The sequence below is a fragment of the Capricornis sumatraensis genome, chromosome 12 (assembly GCF_032405125.1).
Source record: "Capricornis sumatraensis isolate serow.1 chromosome 12, serow.2, whole genome shotgun sequence".
NCBI classification, from domain to species: domain Eukaryota; kingdom Metazoa; phylum Chordata; class Mammalia; order Artiodactyla; family Bovidae; genus Capricornis; species Capricornis sumatraensis.
This window is the reverse complement of record NC_091080.1, coordinates 21,757,311-21,780,979: the sequence shown is the minus strand read 5'-3', so window position 1 is coordinate 21,780,979 and position 23,669 is coordinate 21,757,311. Positions and strand designations below refer to the sequence as shown.

General features: G+C 40.7%; 1 protein-coding gene across 1 annotated transcript in view; it reads left to right on the top strand.

Moving 5' to 3' along the window:
• Positions 1-23,669, top strand: part of VWA8 (von Willebrand factor A domain containing 8) — a 382,159-nt gene that overhangs the window by 265,899 nt on the left and 92,591 nt on the right. The window lies entirely within an intron of this gene.

Here is a 23,669-nt window from a genome sequence, read left to right as displayed (position 1 = left end):
CTATGGGGTTGCACAGAGTCGGACACGACTGAAGCGACTTAGCAGCAGCAGCAGCAGCACCAAAGAGGGAGACACCGCTCCAGAAGTAACTCAGTCATCACCTAATCTGATTGCTGTCTGTAACTAATGTGAACAGTGTGGAAGGCTGTGTACCCATAAACACTAAACCATATTATGAAAGGATTTGTTTTATCTATAATTTATTTATTTTAACCTTCAGAGGAAAACTTCTTTGTTTATATTTCATTCTTATCCAGCAGAAAGAAAGGTAGGTTCCTGCCAACTGTGTTGCTCTGTAAAGAACCAGTTGGTGATATAGACAATAACAAAATAAGAGACTTCGACAAACTGCCAATGATATCTAATTATTAATTGCTATTTTATGTGGTTATTTTTATGATTTCCCTTAGAGAAGAAATATACATATATTGTGTATGCATGAATGAGTAATACATCTTTTTAGCTTATAGGAGCATTTTGAAAATCATAAACAAATATAGGCCAGCAACCTCAAATTCTTTTGAAAGGCTATGACTATATTAATTCAATTAAGCTGAAACAAATGTATTACTCTAAAATAAACATGTCATTAAGTGCAATGGATCTGTCACAGTAACAGACTGAATATTGGTTGCTATCCATAACAGTTATTAGAAAATTAATTAACTATGGTTCTGCTTCTATTGTTATGCTAAAGATTAGTTTCTTCTTTGTCTGAATTAAGGTCCTTTTTTTATTACAGCAATTGATGAAAAGTGAAAGTGAAAGTCACTTAGTCGGGTCTGACTCTTTGTGACCCCATGGACTATACAGTCCATGGAATGCTCCAGGCCAGAATATTGGAGTGGGTAGCCTTTCCCTACCCACTCCAGTGTTCTTGCCTGGAGAACCCTAGGGAGGGCGGAGCCTGGTGGGCTGCCATCTGTGGGGTCGCACAGAGTTGGACATGACTGAAGCGACTTAGCAGCATCAGCAGCCTTTCCCTTATCCAGAGGGTCTTCCCAACCCAGGGACTGAACCCAGGTCTCCCGCATTGTAGGCAGATTCTTTCCCTGCTGAGCCACTAGGGAAGCCCTATTGTGTTTGAATGTCTTAGGCTTTATTTCAATTTGTCGTGTGTTACAGAGATTGGAGGTCATGTTTTCCCCATGGCCAAGGTTTGTGGCCTAAATTAGGTTTCCTTCACAACAGAACTTTTAGAAGGAGTATCACTCATGGTTTTGATAACTAGTCTCCACCACTACAAAAGTTAACCCCTGTTTGTGTTTTAACCTTGTAGCTCTTCTCTTCCCAGTGACTCCCTGTGGCTGTTGTGCACCTTTGTATTCCGAGCTTTTTAGCATGGTGACTGGTACATGATAGGTTATATGCTTGTCTCTCCTCATACCCATATACATGAAATTGAAACTTTTTGATAACAAATGGAATTCTTTTTAACTCTCTCAATTTTAATTGGTCTTTATGTAACTATTTATTGAATGAATATATGTAGTTCCTGGGCTTCCCTGGTGGCTCAAACGATAAAGCATCTGCCTGCAATGTAAGAGATACCCGGGTTCGATCCCTGGGTCGGGAAGATCCCTTGGAGAAGGAAATGGCAACCCACTCTAGTACTCTTGCCTGGAAAATTACACAGAAGGAGGAGCCTGGTAGGCTACAGTCCATGGCATTACAAAGAGTCGGACACAACTGAACAATTTCACATATAGTTCCTAAGTTAGAAATGCACAGAAGTATAGCATATAATATCTCAGAAATAAGCAAAATACTCTGCTATAGTAGGTAGGGCAGTATCTGATCCTTCTACAGACCATACATTTTCTGGGAAATGTGTAACATTATGTGTCCAGTTTAAAGTTCAGCTATCATAGAAATAGGATTTATTCAGTAATAAAGTTACATAATTCAGAATGGAATGATAGTTCCATTTGGAAAATGAGAGTAGATGTTATCCAGTGTTCTCCTTCCATCTCCGATGTTCCATGATACATTTTGTTGATACTGAAAATATATACTTAAGCAAAAATATGTCTTTTTACAACTACCTTCTTAATAGATCCTTCAGCCTCTTGCTCATTGTGCTGCATGCTAAGTTGCCTCAGTTATCTCTCTTTGCGACCCCTTGGACTGTAGCCTGCGAGGATCATCTGTCCATGGGACTCTGCAGGCAAGAACACTGGAGCGGGTTGCCCTGCCCTCCTCCAAGGGATCTTCCTGACCCAGGGGATCAAACCTGCATCTCTTACATCTTCTGCATTGGCAGGCGGGTTCTTTACCACTGGCACCGCCTGTTGCTTAGTATGGACCCTTTATTGGACATAGATCTGCTCCTGATCTGCGTGCTTGGAAAATACCTTCCCTAGAAGTACTGAGAAAAGAGAATTAGGTTCTCAGTAACATGCTTCTCATTTACTGACTGCCAGCAGCTTCCCTGTCAACATCAGAGTAACCTGATCTCCATCTAGTGGCCAAATGGACTGACTTTCCATCACAGAAATTTAAAGGCCTGGTTTACACTCCAAGGGTTTGAAGAAGCCGCAGATCTGCTGGTAGGGGAGGTTTGTGCATACCTGTTTTAGGCGGTTCTTATTGGTCATGAGATGCTGCTTTAGGTCAACAGTGAAGGTCAGGCAGACAACCTGCCAGGCCATTCACCACTTATTGACCCCATCTTTCCCTGACTCCTTTTCCTGGTATCAAAAGAACTGTTTCTCTTTTAGATCAACTCTGTCCACTGCATACTTGATTGCTATCCTTTATGACTTTGATACATTTCAGCCTTCTTGAGGTATTAGCTTTAAAGTCATTGTTGCTTTGAGTTTCAGTTTTTGTTTAATGCATTCATTGATAGTTTTCTTGTGAGTATAGCTTGAAAGGAAGTGTTTTTTGAGCTGAATGTGCCGTGTGTTCATTAATTTTACCTGCTTTATAGTACGGTGTGTCTGTATTGTAGTAAACAACGGACACAACAAACTCTAAGTGTCACTATAGCTGGAGCTCAAGAGCCCGTTACTAAGGATCCATATTTACCACTTTTAGACCATGTTTTCAGAAGCACAGGTTAGTTATATGCAGAATTTTTCTGACTAGGTTGTAAAGTATTCTCTATAAAGCATAGTCTCCAAATTTTATTTAGTTACATTCGGATCCTCCCAAGAAGGCTATTAAAACTACACCACGGTTTTCCTCAGAAAGCAAATCATCTTCTCTAAAAAAAAGCTCCTGGTGACTATTCTTGTGGGAGCAGAAAGGCTAAAAGATCACAACTTTCAGATATTATTGTCTAGTTACAATAAACTATCCCAAGTGGCACAGTGGTAAAGAATCCACCTGCCAGGTGACACAGGTTCGATCCCTGGGTCAGGAAGATCCTCTGGAGAAGGAAATAGCAACCCACTCGAGTGTTCTTGCCTGGGAAATCCCATGGACAGAGGATCACACACTGAGCATGCAAACACAAGCAAGTACAATAATCAGAAACGAATCCTTCATTTTTACTAGTAGAATATCTCTGGAGCCTTTCAATAATACTTCCTTAAGTATATACTTTAAAAATTGATAGACTCTTTGAAACAGTTTGAGATGGAACATATTGATCTTTATGGTTAAGAGAGTGTGTGGCATACAATAGATACAGTGAATATTTGAAAATAGTGGCACAGACAAAAATATGTAGGAAAGATAACTAGTTTATGTTAAGCACCTCTAACCTTTTAAAGAAGATATGCTTAGAGTATGAGTAAATGTCATTTGCTGTAACTAGGCCTGGGTTTTGCTTTAACTACAAGTCCAGCAGTTATGATTTTTTAAGATTTCGGTAAGAATGTTACTGCCCACTTTCGGTTTTGGAAACCACAAGATTATTTAACTGGTACTCTGTTAGCAAGTTTAGTTTTTCACTCTGCAAGCTGTATTACCTCCAGCTCTTCTGTGGGGGTTTGCAATCCTTTGTTCTTTTTAAGCAGCATAGTCTACCCTTGACTTTGGTCACTAATTCTGAAAATAGTCTGATTCAGTGGCTCACTGTTATAGAATGATACACATTTTATAGGACTGTTATACATACATGTCATCTTTGGGAATCTTCCTTGGCCCAGAAAAGCAATACTTCTTAAAAAAAATTTTTTTTAATAATTCCTCACCGTATCTCCTAGTCATGGGTCAGTAGAATTTGTTTTCATCAAGTTGGGCTACTCTTTGACTGTGTGGTAACAGCTGGGCAATGCCTCTAATGATTTTTCCTTTGTTTATTGTTGTTAGAGAAATCCCAGCCATAGAAATTCATTTTAAATCTAGACTTTGAACAGTATTTCCACTCAACTTAGAAAATGCAAAGCCCTCTGTGGAGAGTAATACCCGGGAGAGGGCTGATAGGCCAGCTCTCTGGGCGATAGGGTGTGGGGAGGGCAGTTTATCGTTTTGTCAGTTTTCAGGGAGTAAATACTCCTCCGTGACTGATTTAAAGCTACAAAAGTTTAACCATCTGCTCACAAAATCTATGAATATTTAGCAAGCATCTCTTGCAAACAAGTAGTTTGGCCCCAGTATGCCCCTGACTTGATCAAGCCTTTAACTAACTCCCCAAGGAGAATTATGACAGCTTCCTAACCACGAGGTCCTTCAGAAATAAGACAATGGAAAGGCAGCTAAGAAGAGAGAAAGGCAAAAGAAAAGGGGAAGAGGTGTTACTGAGAAAACAGATAAGATGGAGTCATGTCACCCCTGGGAAATGTTGAAGCCCGCACTTGTCCCAGTTACAAACTGGCAATGGTCTTCTTGAACCGGGAATTCAGTTTGAGGAAAGAGTTGGAAAGAAGTCTATTCTCAAATGGGATGACACTCATGGATTCATACGTAAGGGGCTCCTTTCTTATAAAATTTCAGAAGGAACTTGCCAGTTGATTTTTATATTCCTCCAGGAGTAGTGCTTCCATCGGATCACAAAGTTGTCAGTAACTGCTAAATGGAGCTACAATTAAATTGGCAACCACCTTCCCAAGACAAGCAAATCAACAAGCTTATGAGTTTAGAGAGTCCATGAATTTTCACTAAAGTTTTGTGCATATCCAACAAAAAGATAACTCTATAAATTATGAAAATCATCGGTATTAGAGTTTTAAAGTAATATTAAAAGTAGAAACATTATTTAGTTTTTATATTTTAGAAAAGGCTTAACCTAAGGAAATTGCTTTTCAAATCACAGAAATATTTCAACTCCTTTCTCTCATAACTACTTTAATTTAAGATCCTTATTTTATATGGAGCTGTATCTCCAGTGCATACTGTCTGAGAATATAATCAGCAAGAGAAGAAGTAATCTTGGTCTTCCCAGGTGACTTGATGGTAAAGAATCCATCTGCTAATCCAGGAGACTCAGGTTCAGTCCCTGGGTCAGGAATATCCTCTGCAGAAGGAAATCACAAGCCATTCCAGTATTCTTGCCTGGGAAATTCCATGGACAGAGGAGCCTGGTGGGCTACAGTCCAGGGGGTCAAAAAAGAGTCAGACATGACTCAGTGACTGCACAACAGCAGCAAAGAAGTAATCTTAGTAATGTTTATTTAAAATACAAGGAAAGGAAATCAGTTCTGTAATATATCAGTTAAAAGTTGAGATATCAAATGCAATGAATGTGTTGATGATCAATGACTCTAGAATTTTTGTGGTTCTGAGCTCATTTTATACATTTAGTTATGTGTAATCAACACATCCACAATGACTGTAGAAATAAAACCTTGCTCTTATATTTATATAGAAAATTTTCATAAGTGGTATAGCCTATTATTTAAGAGCCTAAAATTTTAAATGGTCAAACCCAGGTTCAAATCCATGTACCACTTTTTAAGTGATCTTCGGCAAATTGCTTATCCTTTCTAACCCCCACCTTCCAGCCATAATATAAAGATAGTACCATTGTACCTTGCAAAGTTGTTGTAAGAATGAAATGCAATTTATACTTGACACAAAGTACTCAGGAAACAAATAAAAACTAGAAACTTAGAATATCAGTATTACTGGTCTACAGAATTCTTTAATGCATCTGTGGAAACAAAGCCAAATTTAAAGGAAGCCATGTTACCCAGACACCTAATATTACATCATGACCCAATGAGTTACCTAATTCATCATCGATCTTAGTGTTAAAAGTGGGGTTTGTTAATAATCCTGTTTAGGAAAAGTTTTGTCAGGCCCAAAAAGGGAATAGAAAACAAATGGCCTGCCTAAACTTGTCAGCTGCAAGAAAAGCAGGAAATCAGTGGTAGGACAACTAGTGTTTAGCCTTATTCAAAAGACAAATTAGGACGGGACCAAGAGCACACAGTGAAATGTACATCGTCTTTAGCTTGAGGCCGAGAACAGTAAAGAGCAAGCCAGATTTGGAGCTGTCGTTCCTAGTTTGTCTATGTACAGTGTTTTTTCTATCTCCTTATAACATTCTAAAAATGTCTCTCTTTGTATTTTGTTTCCTTACAAGGTCAGGCCACAAGTACCACATCTAGCCTCTCCTTTTGAATAGTTCCACTCATTCTTTCATTTATTTGTTTAATTAACATTGTTGATCTCCTAGACTTGCTAGGATAAAGAAATTAATAAGAGACAGGTGCAGACGCAGGGAACTTACAGTCAAGTAGAGCTGTAACCAAATAAGCTATGGTGCAGGGTGTGCAGAAAGGGATGGAAGCATGAGTAAGGGACCAGAGGAGAGCAGAGAGGACTTCACTCTACCCTTGGAAGGGGCTCTGAGATGAAGTAACACCTGCATCTGGCTTTTAAGGAAAGGGAAAGGGACTCCTGAAAAATCAAACACGGGTGATTAGTTTTGCCTCTTGCCAACAAAGGGTGGAAAAGGTACGAAACCACAAGGACAAAGGGGATTGGAGATGCATCAGCACGTTAGAGGATTAAAACATACATGAGGGGGTGGTGACTGAGTTAACAACTTGTTAACAACTGAGTGAACAACTCCTTGCTCCAGAGGGAGAGATGCAAGCTTTACTCTGTGGAAGCCCCATAAAACATCAGGACTTGAAGACACTGTGTTCCAAAGAAGACCAGAGTACAGGACAGCACTGAAAATTGGAAGGTTAGTTGAAAGCCCATGTAGAGGCCACTTAGAAATACAGATTTTCTCCTCCATCTTATGCACCTGGGCAGCCAGCTCTCCTCTCCCTTGGACAAGATAGGAGCTGCAGTGGAGATTTGCATAGTATAAGACAGGAGTGGGGGACTTCCCTGGTGGTCCAGTGGTTAAGAATCCACCTTCCAATTCAGGGCTTGTGATGGGGAACTAATAGCCCACATTCCATGGGGCAACTAAACCTGTGTGTCACAACTAGAGAGTCTGCTCACTGCAACAAGAGATGCTGGCTTGCCACAGCGACAACCCAGTACGGTCAAAAAAAGACAGGAGTGAGACCATATAGCCAGCAAAAAGAGGAAGTGAGAGTCTGCTTTCCTTATTTACATCTCGTGAAGCTGCCATTCGTATTTATACTCCTTAAGCAGGAGATTGGGAAAATGTTTTCTGAAAACTGACATGCACAAGAGAAAAGCCTTTCTTTTCTTTTTTTTTTCTTTAATTTTTTTTTAATGGAAAATAGTTTTATTGTTTTTCTTATCACTTTGAGTCCATATACACAAAGAAATACAGTCTATAGGATGAAGCAATCATTTTTAAGATAAAGTTTATAAGGAGATGAGTAAAAATGTACTAACATAGAAAATCACATTAGAATTAGTAGATTGTTTATCCATAGGAAAGCTATTTGTATCCATAGGAAAGCTATTTGTATCCTAGCGAGGACAGGATTTTTTTTAAGTTTTATTGGAATATAGTTGATTTACAATGCTGTGTTAGTTTCAGGTCTGCAGCAAAGTGAATCAGTTATACATATACATATACTCACTCTTTTTTACATTCTTTTCCCATATAGGCCATTGCAAGTATTGAGTAGAGTTCTCTGTGCTATATAGTGGGTCCCTATTAGTTATATGTTTTATATATAGTAGTGTGTATATATCAGTCCCAATCTCCTCTAATTTACCCAATTCCCTTTCCCCTTGTAACCATAAGTTTGTTTTCTTTCTACATCTATGACTCTAGAGAAAAGTTTTTCTGATGCTGACCTTTGGAAATTTCTCCTTGCTAATTTTACAAGAAGACCCACTTGTTGGCAAGCCCAGATTTTATGCAAAAAAAAAATCAATTCACTTTCTAATACCTTATCCTTAACTATTAATGAATAACCTCTTGTATAAAAGATGGAAGTAAAAACAAATGAACAGAGAAATAAAGCTTATACAGAAAGCAGAAAAACATTTCACAAAGTGAAAATTGATATTCTCAGATAAGACGAAATATTATAAAATAAAAACTTGATGCTATTTTAAGATAGTAACCTTCAACCTTCAAAGAATAAGAAAGAGTTCTTGGAAATTAAAAGTGGTAGCAAAAATAAATTCAATAAAAGGATTGGACATTAGAGAACTCTCGCAAATGATGAAGAAATTGAAAATAGAAGAGAGATGATAGATCTTATCAGACTAATACAAATTACAGAAACAGAAAATGAAAGAGCAGGAAATTACCCAAAAAATAATTTAAGAAAATTTCACTAAAGGACAGATATTCAATTTAATTAATGGAAAACACACACATTCATGTATACACCCCAAAGCATATTCTCTTGAAACTTTAGAACCATGTGGGTAGAGAGACAAAGCTGAAAACTTCTAAGCTGAGGAAGGTGGGAAACAGGTTATATAAAATTTACTATAAATCCTGATGGCATTAGGCTTCTCCACAGCAGCATTGGAAACTAAAGGGAAGATTATTTCCAACCTAGAATTTTATACCCAGCCAAGTTACAATCGAACACAGGGTGGACTAACATACAAGTCTCAAAAAACTTTCCTTCTTCATCCTGCGTGATGCACTCTCAGCAAAAGGAGGGGATAAATTAAGAGAGGAGGAAAGGGTGGAGCGGTCTTAGCCAAGGAAGAGGCAAAGGTAGTTCCCAGCACGATCATGGAAGGATGTTCTGGAATGGCAGCTATGCCTGAAGACACCACTGCAACGCAAAGTGGGAAAACAGGGTTCCAGAAAGAACAGATGTTGTGAGGGGGGAGAAGGGAACTGGTAATGTTGAGAGAATTTAACAGCTCAGCTGGAGAATTTGGGGAACAGTTAGAAAGAAATAAAGATAAGAATTAGTAAAGAGTACATGTTAGTGGGGAAGATGAAAACTCTATAGAATAAATAGTATGTAATAGTATATATACATTATTGTGTGTGTGTGTGCTCAGTCACTAAGTTGTACCCAACTCTTGGTGACCCCAAGGACTGTAGCCCACCAAGCTGGGGATTTTCTAGGCAAGAATACTGGAGTGGGTTGCCATTTCCTCCTCCAGGGGATCTTCCCAACTCAGGGATCGAACTGCTGTCTCTTGCGTCTACATGTATAGGCAGATTCTTTACCACTTGAGCCACCTGGGAAATTTATATGTATGTGTGTGTGTGTATGTGTATTATAGTGATCAAGACCATCCCCAAGAAGAAGAAAGGCAAAATGGTTGTCTGATGAGGCATTACAAATAGCTGAGAAAAGAAGAGAAGTGAAAGGCAAAGGAGAAAAGGAAAGATACAGGCATTTGAATGCAGAGTTCCAAAGAATAGCAAGGAGAGATAAGAAAGCCTTCCTCAGCGATCAGTGCAAAGAAATAGAGGAAAACAGTAGAATGGGAAAGACTAGAGATCTCAAGAAAATTAGAGATCCCAAGAGAACATTTCATGCAAAGATGAGCTCAATAAAGGACAGAAATAGTATGGACCTAACAGAACCAGAAGATATTAAGAAGAGATGGCAAGAATACACAGAACAATTACACAAAAAAGATCTTCACGACCCAGATAATCACGATGGTGTGATCACTCACCTAGAGCCAGACATCCTGGAATGTGAAGTCAAGTGGGCCTTAGGAAGCATCACTATGAACAAAGGTAGTGGAGGTGATGGAATTGCAGTTGAGTTATTTCAAATCCTAAAACATGAGCTGTTAAAGTGCCAAAGAAAGACAGTGCCAAAGAATGTTCAAACTACTACATAATTGCACTCATCTCACACTGGCAAAGTAATGCTCAAAATTCTCCAAGCCAGGCTTCCACAGTACATGAACTGTGAACTTTCAGATGTTCAAGCTGGATTTAGAAAAGGCAGAGGAACCAGAGATTAAATTGCCAACATCCACTGGATCATCAAAAAAGCAAGAGAGTTCCATGTTTTTCTTTATTGACTACACCAAAGCCTTTGACTGTGTGGATCACAACAAACTGTGGAAAATTCTGAAAGAGATGGGAATACCAGACCACCTGACCTTCCTCCCGAGAACTCTATATGCAGGTCAAGAAGCAACAGTTAGAACTGGACATGGAACAACAGACTGGTTCCAAATTGGAAAAGGAATACGTCAAGGCTGTATTTTGTCACCCAGCTTATTTAACTTACATGCATCATGAGAAATGCCAGACTGGCTGAAGCACAAGCTGGAATCAAGATTGCAGGGGGACATATTAATAACCTCAGATACACAGATGACCCCACCCTTATGGCAGAAAGTGAGGAAGGACTAAAGAGCTTCTTGGTGAAAGTGAAAGAGGAGAGTGAAAAAGTTGGGTTAAAACTCAGCATTCAGAAAATGAAGATCATGGCATCTGGTCCCATCACTTCACAGCAAGTCGATGGGGAAACAGTGAGAGACTTTATTTGGGGGGGCTCCAAAATCACTGCAGATGGTGACTGCAGCCATGAAATTAAAAGACGCTCCTTGGAAGAAAGGCTATGACCAACCCAGACAGTATATTAAAAAGCAGAGACATTACTTTGCCAACAAACGTCCATCTAGTCAAAGCTATGGTTTCTCCAGTAGTCATGTCTGGATGTGAGAGTTGGAGTATAAAGAAAGCTGAGTACTGAAGAATTGATGCTTTTGAACTGCGGTGCTGGAGAAGACTCTTGAGAGTCCCTTGGACTGCAAGGAGATCCAACCAGTCCATCCTAAAGGAGATCAGACCTGAATATTCATTGGAAGGATTGATGCTGAAGCTGAAACTCCAGTACTTTGGCCACCTGATGTGAAGAGCTAACTCATTGGAAAAGACCCTAATGCTGGGAAAGATTGAAGGCAAAAGAAGAAGGGGATGACAGAGGATGAGATGGTTGGATGGCATCACCAACTCCATGGACATAAGTTTGAGTGAGCTACAGGAGTTGGTGATGGACAGGGAGGCCCTGGCATGCTGCAGTCCATGGGGTTGCAAAGAGTCAGACACGACTGAGCGACTGAACTGATTGAACTGTGTGTGTGTGTTATAACATATATGTGTATGTTATTATAATTAGAAATATATGTAATAACTTACATCCTGCACATAGTAATAGATTTCTGTACATATATAGTAATAATGAAGTGTACAATAAGAGCATAAACAATTTGATTTAACCAAGCTTTGTTAGGAGGATAAGGGGAGGGAACATGAGATGTGTGTAAGATAGGTGAAATAATCCTCACCTTTCATAGTAGGAAGTAAATAGATAATGTAAGAAGAGTATTTAAAATATAAAGGTAAAGAGCATGAGATGTGGCGAGCAGAGTTGAAGTGCCTGCTGCCTGTGGGGAGTGAGAATCGGGGGTGAATATGGTAGAGGTCAGGGTTGCTGATGTTGTTGTGCATCTTGTAGTGCTGTCTGGCTTATTAAACTGTTTATATTTCTTACTTTGATAAAAATTTAAGATTGGTTTAAGACAATAAGAAGTAGGAATTTACCAGGTAAATAAGAGGAGTAAGAGCAGCCATGAAACAGAGATTTAATTTAGCTCATCTCTGGATCCTAGACACTTCTTAAAATACTTATTTTTAAATAAAACTGAGTAAACTGGTTAATTTCCCGTATTTCACATCAGAATGACTCCAGAGGAGTACTAGATCTGAATAAGATGGAGTAAGCACATGCTTACCCTGTCTCTCACTGAATTTAACAATAAAATATGGACAGGATACATTGAGCAGCTATTTGAGATCTCTGAAAAAGAAGTGATAGCAGATGGATTGAGTAAGACCAGAATCTGAACTTCCATTGAACTGGCTGTATTTCCCCTTTCCCCCCAGAGTCTGCTGGTCCTGACTCAAAGCCTTGTGAAAACGGAAGTGGGTACTCTCAGCAAACCATTCATAGAAATAGAAGAGAGCTTCCTCAACCTGATAAAACGCCCTACAGCTGGCACCATACTTAATGATGAAAGACTGAGCACTTTCCCTCTCAGATTGGGAATAAGACAGGGACAACCACAGCCATACACCCATCACTCCTGTTCAACGTCAAACTGAAAGTCCTAGCCAGTGCAACAGCAAGAAAAATAAGTAGACGTATACAGATTGGAAAGGACGAAATAACACTGTCACTATTTGTAGATAATATAATTACCTATCTAGAAAATTCCACAGAATCTACCAAAAAAAACCCCAAGCAACACCCAAAATAAACTGTCTTTCAACTAAGTGAGTTTAGAAAGGTCAGAAATTAATCATTTTTATATCCTAGCAATTAATCATTAAAAACCAAAAATTTTTAATATATATGCCATTTACAAAAAAAGCTCCACCTAAAAGTGAAATACTTAGGTGTCTGTCTCTGTATAACCCCATCAGATCATTTATTTTTGAGGAACCAAGCAATATTATACAGCTCTGTGACCAGCAGTAACAAAGATCTTTGGAGCTGGTCTTTTTTTATTTTTTTTATGTGGATCATTTTTAAAGTCTTTATTGAATTTATTACAATATTGTTTCTGTTTTATGTTTTGGTTTTTTGGCCCTGAGGCATGTGGGATCTTATCTCCCTGACCAGGGATCAAACCCGCGCCCCTTCATTGAAGGTGAAGTGAAAGTTGCTGTCATGTCTGACTCTTTGCGAGCCCATGGGCTGTATAGTCCATGGAATTCTCCAGGCCAGAATTTTGGAGTGGATACCTTTCCCTTCTCCAGGGGATCTTCGTGACCCAGGGATCAAACCGGGGTCTTCTACATTGCAGGCGGATTCTTTACCCACTGAGCCGCAAGGGAAGCCCTGCATTGGAAGGGCGAGTCTTAACTGCTGCATCACCAGGGAAGTCGCTGTTCCTTCATGTTTTTAATAGAAAACAGAATTCTCAGTGATTCTTACACCATTTCTTAAATCCCTGACACTCTTTCTTTTGAGAAAGAAATAAAGTAGGTTAAAATCTTGCAAAATTTCCATGTTGTTCAAGTGAACAGGACAGAGGGATCTGAACTTGGTTTTCAAAAGGGCAAGCCTGCTGGCGGGAGAAGGGTAAAGACAATCACAGCTGCAGCGGTCTTGATTCAGTGAGGAGAGGCGTGGATTAACAGGGTGTCCATCATCACCACTAAACTAGCTGCCTTAGCAATGATATCCACCTTTGCTTTTCCAGCTCTAATGATTAACTCTGGGGAATCTTGCATCTCTGTTTTTAAAATGGGCCATTGATAGGCAGGACCCACACATATATATGCTTACCCTCAAGGATGTAGCTGAATCACTGTGGAGTGTTTAGAGGAGAACTGAAGCCTCTCAAATTTGAGAAGGGTGATCTCAGTCACCAGTGAAAACAGAACTGCTGTGATTGTGGGAAGGCAAGAGTCCCAAACATTTACCTGCCACAGTATCATTTCAAAAAGTGTTTGTGATAAGATATAGAGAATGAGCTGGTGGTTACCAGTGGGGAGGGGGTCCATACTGGGGTCGGGGAGTGGGTGGCACAAACTGTTGGGTAGAAGATAGGCTCAAGGTTGTATTGTACGATGGGGAATATAGCCAATATTTTGTATTAACTGTAAATGGAAAGTAAGCTTCAAAACTTAAAGTAAAAAGTTAACAAAATTTTAAAGTGTTTGTGATAAAGCATAAAAAAAAAAAAAAACAAAACAGAAGTCAGGCAGCACAGAGAAAAGTAGAGAAACTCCATCAGTCCTGTTGTGACAGATAGGTTATATTAAATCTGTGACCATTTTACTTGCTGGGCATGCGTGCTCAGTCGTGTCCAACCCTTTGCAGTCCTCCGGACCATAGCCCACCAGGCTCCTCTGGCCATGGGGTTTTCCCAGCAATTATGCGAGAGTGGTTTGCCATTTCCTTCTCCAGTGGATTTTCCTGACCCAGGGATCGAGCCCCAGTCTTTTGTGTTTATCATCCTTCCCCCATATTTCTAATTGATTCTCACATGGTAAGTGTTTATACTCTAGCCCAGCTTTAGGAAAGTCAACAAACCATAATTTCCTAGAAAGATGATGGTGATCCAAGCTGGAGAGTTTCTCTGTGGCATTGGCAGGCTGTCATATACTGAATTAAGGAAATAGTTGTTGTTGAGTTGCTAAGTCGTGTACAGCTCTTTTTGATTCCATGGACTGCAGCATGCCAGGCTGGACCAGCAATAGATATCTGAGGCACTTGACAATCAACCCACCTGAGTTTCCCTGTGGAGCACAACTCTGTAGCTACCAGCATATGCCCTGTGGAGGGTGGGAGAACACTGAAATATGAAGCGTGGTTTTTACCCTCAGGAAGTTTATATAATTGGGGAGGTGAGACTGATAGTCAAGGAACAGCAACAAGTAGTGCGAAAGAGTGTGGTGCTGCTGCTGTCAGTAAGTTGTGTCTGACTCTGCCACCCCGTGGACTGCAGCATACCAGGCATCCCTGTCCTTCACTGTTCCTGGAATTTGCTCAGATTCATGTCCATTGAGTCAGCGGCACTGTCTAACCATCTTTTCCTTTGCTGCCATCCCATCCTTCCCCTTTTGCCTTCAATCTTTCCCAGCATCAGGGTCGTTTCCAGTGAGTCAGTTCTTCACATCAGGTGGCCAGAGTATTGGCGCTTCAGCTTCAGCATCCGTCCTTCCAGTATAGTTCAGCGTTAAATGGTGGGCTTTAAACCCTGTGCTGTAGTAGTTCAGAGGAGAGGCACCCATGAGGATGAAATTCATAAGCAAAGGAGATGGGGCTTCAGTTGAACTTTCTTACTATTACTTATGTGTTTGGATAGTTGAAAAGGAGAGGGAAGGGCATTCCAGGCAATCTAGACAAAACGACCGCAGGCACAGATACAAACACAATCCTTGTGTGTCCATAATAAGAGGAGGAATTGGGCCATAGGCTTGGGTCCCCACAAGTCCAGGAGTGATGTGGACACAGACACCAGAGGAGCAGTGGACAAACACCGCAGCCAGTGTGATGCAAGCGCAAAGCCCAGAGCGCAAATCTGGGTTCAACACCGTCTATCCCCAGGAGACCAGCGTAGGGGAAGGGGGATGGGAGTGCTCCAGAGCAGGGGCGAGAATGCGAGCCGGGCCTGGGACCCCCAGAAACACACAGGCTGGGGGATTTCAGAAGATCGAGTATGCTTTCGTTTCAGCACGGTCTTATTGACACAGGATGTTTTTAAAAGCAGTTGAAAGGAAGCTTGCCTCAGCAACCCTTGGTCTCTGTTAAGCGTATATGCAGCATATTGTAAGACAAAGGTAAGGATATGGGGTTTGGAGGGAAGTGGCGTAAATCATCACCCAAATAGGAGTAACCAAGCTCTATGGAAGCCCAGTGAGATTTTTAGGGTCCTGTGACTGAGAGCTGTGGAAGATCCTCGTGGAAAAGTACACGGAATAGTGAAGACTGTGTTGGGAACGTGGACTTGCCAGTGATGTGCCATCTGGGAAAAAACCCTGAGTGCAGCAGGGCAGCAGCAATGCCATGGCAATGGCCAGGCGTGAGTAGATGCCGGAAGGCCGCACAGGGACGTGAAGACAGGCATCCTGCGTGTTTCTAGTGTGGATGCCCTGCCAAGCAGCAGATCGTTGAAGGAATCAGGAAAGTTGGAGAGGAGGTAGGGTTAAGACGTTTCAGATATGCTGAATTTGAGATAATGGTGAGATATTCCATTGACAGTCAGTAATTGGATATTAACAACTAGACCGGAACGCCAAGCTACCGAGAGTCACAGTGATCGTTAGCATGGAGGTTTTCATCGAAACCATGAAAATGGTTAGCTGCTAAGGAAAGGAGAGAGATCAAGCAAAATGACCAGGACAGATAAGCTATGTTTATAGAAATGCGTATAGTCAGATGTTTCTGAGAGCATTTTCTCAGAACCCTTTTCAAAAACTAAAGAATCCATGTTCAAGCTGTTAAACATAACCTAAGAGATGCTTAGAGATGAAATTATAATTAATAAGTATCTGGCTTTGAGAAGTCGCAATAAAGAAACCCCTTCAATTTGTTTAACCCAGTAGTTCCCCAGTGTGTTCAAAATCTTTTTAATACTTTAGCAAGTTCCCAGTCTCTGTATTCCTGGTTTTCTTTGCTTCGGTTCACCATGGACTCTGTATGTTAGATCTCTTAGGAAAAGAGCCTTATGCTAATTCTAATTCTGACTCACGACACAGCCTTGTTGCATGGCATTTATGACTTCAGAGAATGTATTTGGGATGCTGGGGTTAAGCTGACAGTTACAAGAATAAGTACTCTCCAAAACTTTGAATGAGGACCTATTATTTCATGTGATTCCAGAATTTTTATGGAAAAAGAAAAGGTATTGAAAGTGGCAAAACTTCTCCTCTCACTGACTTAAACTACAGAAGGGAAAAACTTGGTTCATATAACCAGGAAGTCCCCAGACCTCAGGTTCAGCTCAAACCGTGGGCTCCACAGGACCCTTGTGTCACTGTGGAGTGACACTGTGGAGTAACACGGGGCCCAGGACCCTCTGCCTTTGGCTGTGCTTTTTCTGAGGTGGCTTTCCTCTTACAGTCCTTCTCCATCTGGTGGCAAAGATAGCCCTGTAGCACTAGGCACTGCATGATTCTCAGCTGGTAATCCCATCAAAGGGGGCATGTCTTTGCCCGTAATTCCAGCAGAAGTCCTCAGAAGTGCTGCAGCGGGTCCGTGAGGTCACGTGCCCATCTCTGAACCCATCACTGTGACCATAGTGATGGGGTGCTGTTAGGTGGTCATATCTTGGTCATGTCTCCACTTCTAGACTTTGAGATGAGAGAGGGCTGTATCAGTCCCATCTGAAGCACGTGTTAGGAATTAGGGAAATACCCTGGAAGAAGTACTGAATAAGCAAAAACATAGCCACGGGGTTTTTTGTTTGGTTTTTTTTTTTGGTAGTTTTGACAGCTACCTTCCAAGTGACAGCTGCTGACCTCTCAGGTGAGGGCTTTCTGGAGGCCAAGACTGTTGCCACATTTACTTTCTTTTGCACTCAGCACAACATTTATGATATGTGGCCCTGACCAAACGCAAAATTGTGATAATTAGGCTGGTGATTATATACATTGTTGCTCAGTTGCTAAGTCATGTCTGATTCTTTGCAACCCCATGGACTGCAGCACACCAGACTCCTCTGTCCTCCACCATCTCCGGAGTTTGCTCAAATTCATGTCCATTGAGTTGATGATGCTATCTAAACTATCTCACCCTCTACCGCCTCCCTTCTCCTTTTGCCTTCAGTCTTTCCCAGCATCAGGGTCTTTTCCAGTGAGTCAAATCTTCACATCAGGTGGCCAAAGTATTGGAGCTTTAGCCTCACCATCAGTCCTTCCAGTGAATATTCAGGGTTGATTTTCTTTAGGATTGACTGGTTTGATTTCCTTGCTGTCCAAGGGACTCTCAAGACTCTTCTCCAGCACCACAGTTCAAAAGCATAGCATCCATCAATGTTACCTTTTGTTTAATTCCTAGACTGAGTACTTCATAAATATGTGCTTGGTTTTCTGAGTACATGTAAGGCAGGAATAAATATTCTAGTTACAGTTTTCTCATGGACTTTCCAGTTGCTGGGGTTCCGAATGAAATTGTCAAGTCTCTCTTGACAGTGCTCTGATGATATTGCAATGGGTTTTCCCCTCAATGAAAAGAACTAATACTGGATAATTTTTATTGTTTTCTTCCTTTTAGATGTCTATCTTAAAGGCTATTAAAGGCCTTATGTTTCACATAGCTGGTATGGGTTGAATAATCCTTTCCATAAAGAACAGCATCTATAGAGCCCTGCTAGGAGAATCTAAGGAGAAAGCAATGGCACCCCACTCCAGTACTCTTACCTAGAAAATCCCATGGACGGAGGAGCCTGGTAGGCTGCAGTCCATGGGGTCGCTAAGAGTCGGACATGACTGAACGACTTCACTTTCACTTTTCACTTTCATGCATTGGAGAAGGAAATGGCAACCCACTCCAGTATTCTTGCCTGGAGAATCCCAGGGACATGGGAGCCTGGTGGGCTGCCATCTATGGGGTCGCACAGAGTCGGACACGACTGAAGCGACTTAGCAGCAGCAGGAGGAGAATCTAAAACTTGTGTGGGTTTTGTGCTAGTCAAAGGGGAAAGTGCTGCATTTGATTGTGAGTCATCATGACCTCAACCATTCTGCCATCATATTTACATAAGAGTCATTGCCCAGAAAGAGAAAGCCCTGACATAATCTCAGAAACAAATTCATGTGCTCTAAGTCTGGCTTGAGTTAACGCATAAAACCCACAGCAAATATTGCGTTGGGCAGAAAGTTCATTTGGAATTTTCCATAAGATGTTACAGAAAAACCTGAATGAACTTTTAGGCCAACCCAACATATAAAGGCTATTTCACAGCAATGCTACTGCTGCTGCTAAGTCGCTTCAGTCGTGTCCGACCCTGTGCGACCCCATGGATGGCAGCCCACCAGGCTCCTCTGAACCTGGGATTCGGTTGCCATTTCCTTCTCCATTTCACAGAAATAAATAATAGCTATTATTGTCACCTTAGTTCTAATACTAAAATGTGATTTTTCCCCCCTATCCTGTAGCTCATAATTATTGTACTTGTGTGTGTGCTGAGTCACTTCAGTCTTATCGAACTCTTTGCAACCCTATGGACTGTAGCCCACCAGGCTCCTCTGTCCATGAGATTCTCCAGGCAAGAATACTGGAGTGGGTTGCCATGCCCTCCTCCAGGGGATCTTCCTTTCCGAGGGATTGAACCCACATTGGGTTTTTCACCGCTAGCACCACCCAGGAAGCCCAATTATTGTACTTAGAAGTGTAAAAATCAGCTGGACATCTCTTTAGGAAGGCTAAGCTACTGACTGCTCTTGAGATTAAACAGCAGCACAGCTGAAGATTCCAAATTTAACTCCTCATCAAGCCCAGTTCAAGAAATATTTAGATGTGTTTGTAAATGAATATATAATTTTAATTTTATATCTATTTATATAAAATTATGAATATTATAGTTATAAATTATACATATTTATAAATAAAGCCACCTCTGAGTTTTTCACTGTATCTTTTCATCTTTGGTGAGTTAGATAGGAACATATGTTCACCAAAGGTAGCTGATAATAAAAATGACAGAAGGAGATGGTGAGATGTATGGAGAGAGTCCCATGGAAACTTACATTACCGTATGTAAAATAGATAGCCAATGGGAATTTGCTGTATGGCTCAGGGAACTCAAGCAGGGGCTCTGTACCAACCTAGAGAGGTGGTTTGGGAAGGGAGATGGGAGGGAGTTTCAAGAGGGAGGGGACATATGTACGCCTGTGGCTGATTCATGTTGAGGTTTGACAGAAAGCAACAAAATTCTGTAAAGCAGTTATCCTTCAATTAAAAAAAAAATTCCAGAAAGAAAAAGCATTCCCCCTGAGATCCTTAAATCCAAGCTCTATTTATAATTTCTCTTCTCAGGTACACCTAAGTAATCTACCCTTTTGTTTTTCTTTACCAGCTCTAATTATATCTTTTAAAACTGTTGGCTTATTTTAATCTTTCTCTCTATGTATTTTTTCCTTTTTTAAAATTTTTTGTTTTTTAATCTTTACAATGTTGTGTTGCTTCTGCCATAAAGCATCGTGAATCAGCCGTAATTATACGTACATCCCCTCCCCCTTGAGCCTCCCTCCCTTTCCCTCATCCCACCTCCCTAGGTCATCGCAGAGCACTGGACTAGGCTCCCTGTGTTACAGCAGCTTCTCACCAACTATCCATTTCACACACAATAGTGTATATGTGTCGATGCTTCTTTCTCCATCCGTCCCACTCACTTCCTCCCCACCTCTGTCCACAGGCCCATTGTCTACGTATATTGTTCCATGAACCACTTCAAAGTAAGTCAGATACATGATACCCTGTTACCTTCAACCGCTTCGGTGTGTATTTCCTCAAAACGAAAACACTCTCCTGCATAACCACAACACAGACCTCAAAATCAGGAAGTTAACATGGATACTACATTAACATCTAAAACATTCAGATTTCACATGTCCCCGGCAACACCCTTTTTACCAAAAGGAAACGGTCCAGTTTATTTGTTACAGTTTAGTTAACATCGCTGTTACCTTTTGGTCACAAACAGGTCCTCATCTTTCTCAGACTTTCAGACCTTGGCATTTTTGAAGCATGTAAGCCAGTTATCTTGTGGCACATCCTTTGGTTTGGGTGTATCTGATGTTTTCTCATTTTAGATCCAGTTTACCTTTGGCTGAATTTTCCCAGAAATGATTCTGTGTTTTCCTCAGCGTCTCCTATTAGGTGACACCCCGGTTGTCGATTTGTCCCGCCACTGGTGACATTAACTTTGAACATTTGGTTAAGGTGTTATCTCCACTGTATTCTCCACTGTGAAGTTACTGTTTTTCCTTTTTGTAATTAATGCTGTGTCTCCTGAGCATACATTTTGAGACTAGACAGGTATTTTGTTTTTCACCAAACTTTATCATCCATTGATGATTCTTGCTTGAATCAGTTGTTGCTACTGGGGTTGCCAAGTAGTGATTTTTCCCAGTTCTGTCATTCCATCTGCATTTATTGCTGACATTCTAAGCTGAGGAACTACTCTCCCTTATCCGTTCGTTCTTCTGGTTTTTTTTTTTCAGTTTGATATCGTGAATTTCCGTCTTAATAGGTTATGTCTATTGCCATTCTCAGTTATTTTAGTGTTCAAGTTGCTCTAGATTTAGCCAGTGCGAACCCCTTTAAGACAGTTCCCATGTCTTTTTGACATGCCTCAGTCATTTTTTGAGTACATCCTTATTTTGTGACACAAAAAATAAATCCAAGGGCTTTTGTCACTGATTTTCTGTATTAGGGCAAATACTATGTCTTTGAGCAATTTGGCGGGGCATGGCCTATTCATTTAGGTCAACCTGTTAATACAAAAGACACATTCTAACCTACTCCCGTTTAACCAACTCACCAATCAACCTACTGTGTCGAGTGGATGTTGAGAGCACCCTGAACATTTGCAGCTCATCAGCTTCTCTGTAATATACTCTCTTCCTTCTACTTCCACCCTCTGAGCTGTAGCTACGTTTCATAGGAGACATTTCAGCAGAGCCCTCAGGGTCAACTACCTTTTGTTGTTGTTGTTGCTGTTGTTGTTCAGTCGCTCAGTTGTGTCTGACTCTTTGTGATCCCATGGACACAGCACACCAGGCCTCCCTGTCCTTCACCATCTCCCGGAGCTTGCTCAAACTCACGTCCACTGAGTCAGTGATAACATCCGACCATCTCCTCCTCTGTCGTCCCCTTCTCCATCTACCTTATGCATACCAATTCCCTACACATAGCAATTGCATGGAGTCCCAGAACGCTGTGTCATTCAGAATCACTGACAGTGGAGGAAAACCTACAAAAATCTGAGATGATACAGCCACCACATATGTTGAATATTTTTCTTCATTATAAAGAGAGGTGTATTATAAACAAGCCTTAAGTAATCATCCATTCTAATCTTTAAGTCTCCTTAAAGATTTGGTCTGACATAGTTTTTCCCCTGGCCATTGGCCAGGACCTAAAAGAATATAATTACAGTGACTTTTTATTATTACGTTATTTTATCTACCAATCTTGCTATACTTCATCATTAACTTTAAATAGCTCCAGATTTACATGATCGTTTGGCTAGGATTGTTATTTCTAGTGACCACACGAGGGTGTCTGTGAGCTTGGCAGAGGAGTATTTAAGCTAACTTCAACAACAAACAACTGTAGCAACCACCGCCTGTCGTCAATTGCTCTGTATTTGGAAGTTATAATTTATAAGTGTAGTCGGAGTAACCAGAAGACCCGAGTCAATGCTCCTTCCTTCTTTTGACTATGATATGAAAGGCTCTTATGAATTGAATTCCGAACTTTTAGTTCTATCCTGGGGTACAGAGAAACTTCCTGAGGTCAGGAACTAAGAGATCCATATCCTTTTCCTGGCCCCACCACTGATAAGTGGCTTTCCACAGTTATATGTTTCTGGATCTTAATTTCTTTTTCCTTTTTAAAGGAATTTTCTTTTTTTACTTAAAATTTTTTTTAATATTAAAATTATTTTAATTTAAAAATATTTATTTTATTGTATTTACTTTTTGACTGTACTGGGTCTTCACTGCTGCCAGCAGGCTTTCTCTAGCTGCAGCGAGCAGGGCTTACTCTACTCTAGTTTCACTGTGTTGGCTTCTCTTGTTGCAGAGCGTAGAAGGCTCTGTAGTTGGGGCACACGGGCTTATTCCCCCGCCACGTGTGGAATCTTCCCAAACCAGGGATCGAACTCGTGTCCTATGCACTGGCACGCGGATTCTTAACCTCTGGACCACCAGGGAAGTCCTGATTTTTTACATTTTTAATGGTTGAAAAAAATCAAATGAAGAAAAAAATTATGTGACACAAGGAAATTATGTGAAATTATAATTTCAGTGCCCACGAATAAAGTTTTATTGGAACACAGCCCCATTCATTTCCTGACTTCAAGGGCAAACTTGGATAGTTGCAACATAAATCATATATCCTATAAAGACTAAAAGATTTACTGTCTGGCTCTTTATAGAAAATATTTGCCAATTCCTGGTTTAGAATACAATAACCAAAAACTAACAGGCAGATTTGGCCTTGGAGTACAGAATGAAACAGGGCAAAGGCTAATAGAGTTCTGCCAAGAGAACGCACTGGTCACAGCAAACACCCTCTTCCAACAACACAAGAGAAGACTTTACGCATGGACATCACCAGATGTTCGACACTGAAATCAGACTGATTATATTCTTTGCACCCAAAGACGGAGAAGCTGTGTACAGTCAGCAAAAACAAGACCGGGAGCTGACTGTGGCTCAGGTCACGAACTGATTCCCAAATTCAGACTGAAATTAAAGAAAGTGGAGAAAACCACTAGACCATTCAGGTATGACCTAAATCAAATCCCTTATGACTATACAGTGGAAGTGAGAAATAGATTTAAGGGACTAGATCTGATAGACAAGAGTGCCTGATGAACTATGGATGGAAGTTCATGACATTGTACAGGAGACAGGAATCAAGACCATCCCCAAGAAAAAGAAATGCCAAAAGGCAAAATGGCTGTCTCAAGAGACCTTACAAATAGCTGTGAAAAGAAGGGAAGTGAAAAGCAAAAGGGAAAAGGAAAGATATACCCATTTGAATGCAGAGTTTCAAAGAATAGCAAGGAGAGATAAGAAAACCTTCCTCAGTGATCAATGCAAAGAAATAGAGGAAAACAATGGAATGGGAAAGACTAGAGATCTCTTCAAGAAAATTAGAGATACCAAGGGAACATTTCATGGAAAGATGGGCTCAATAAAG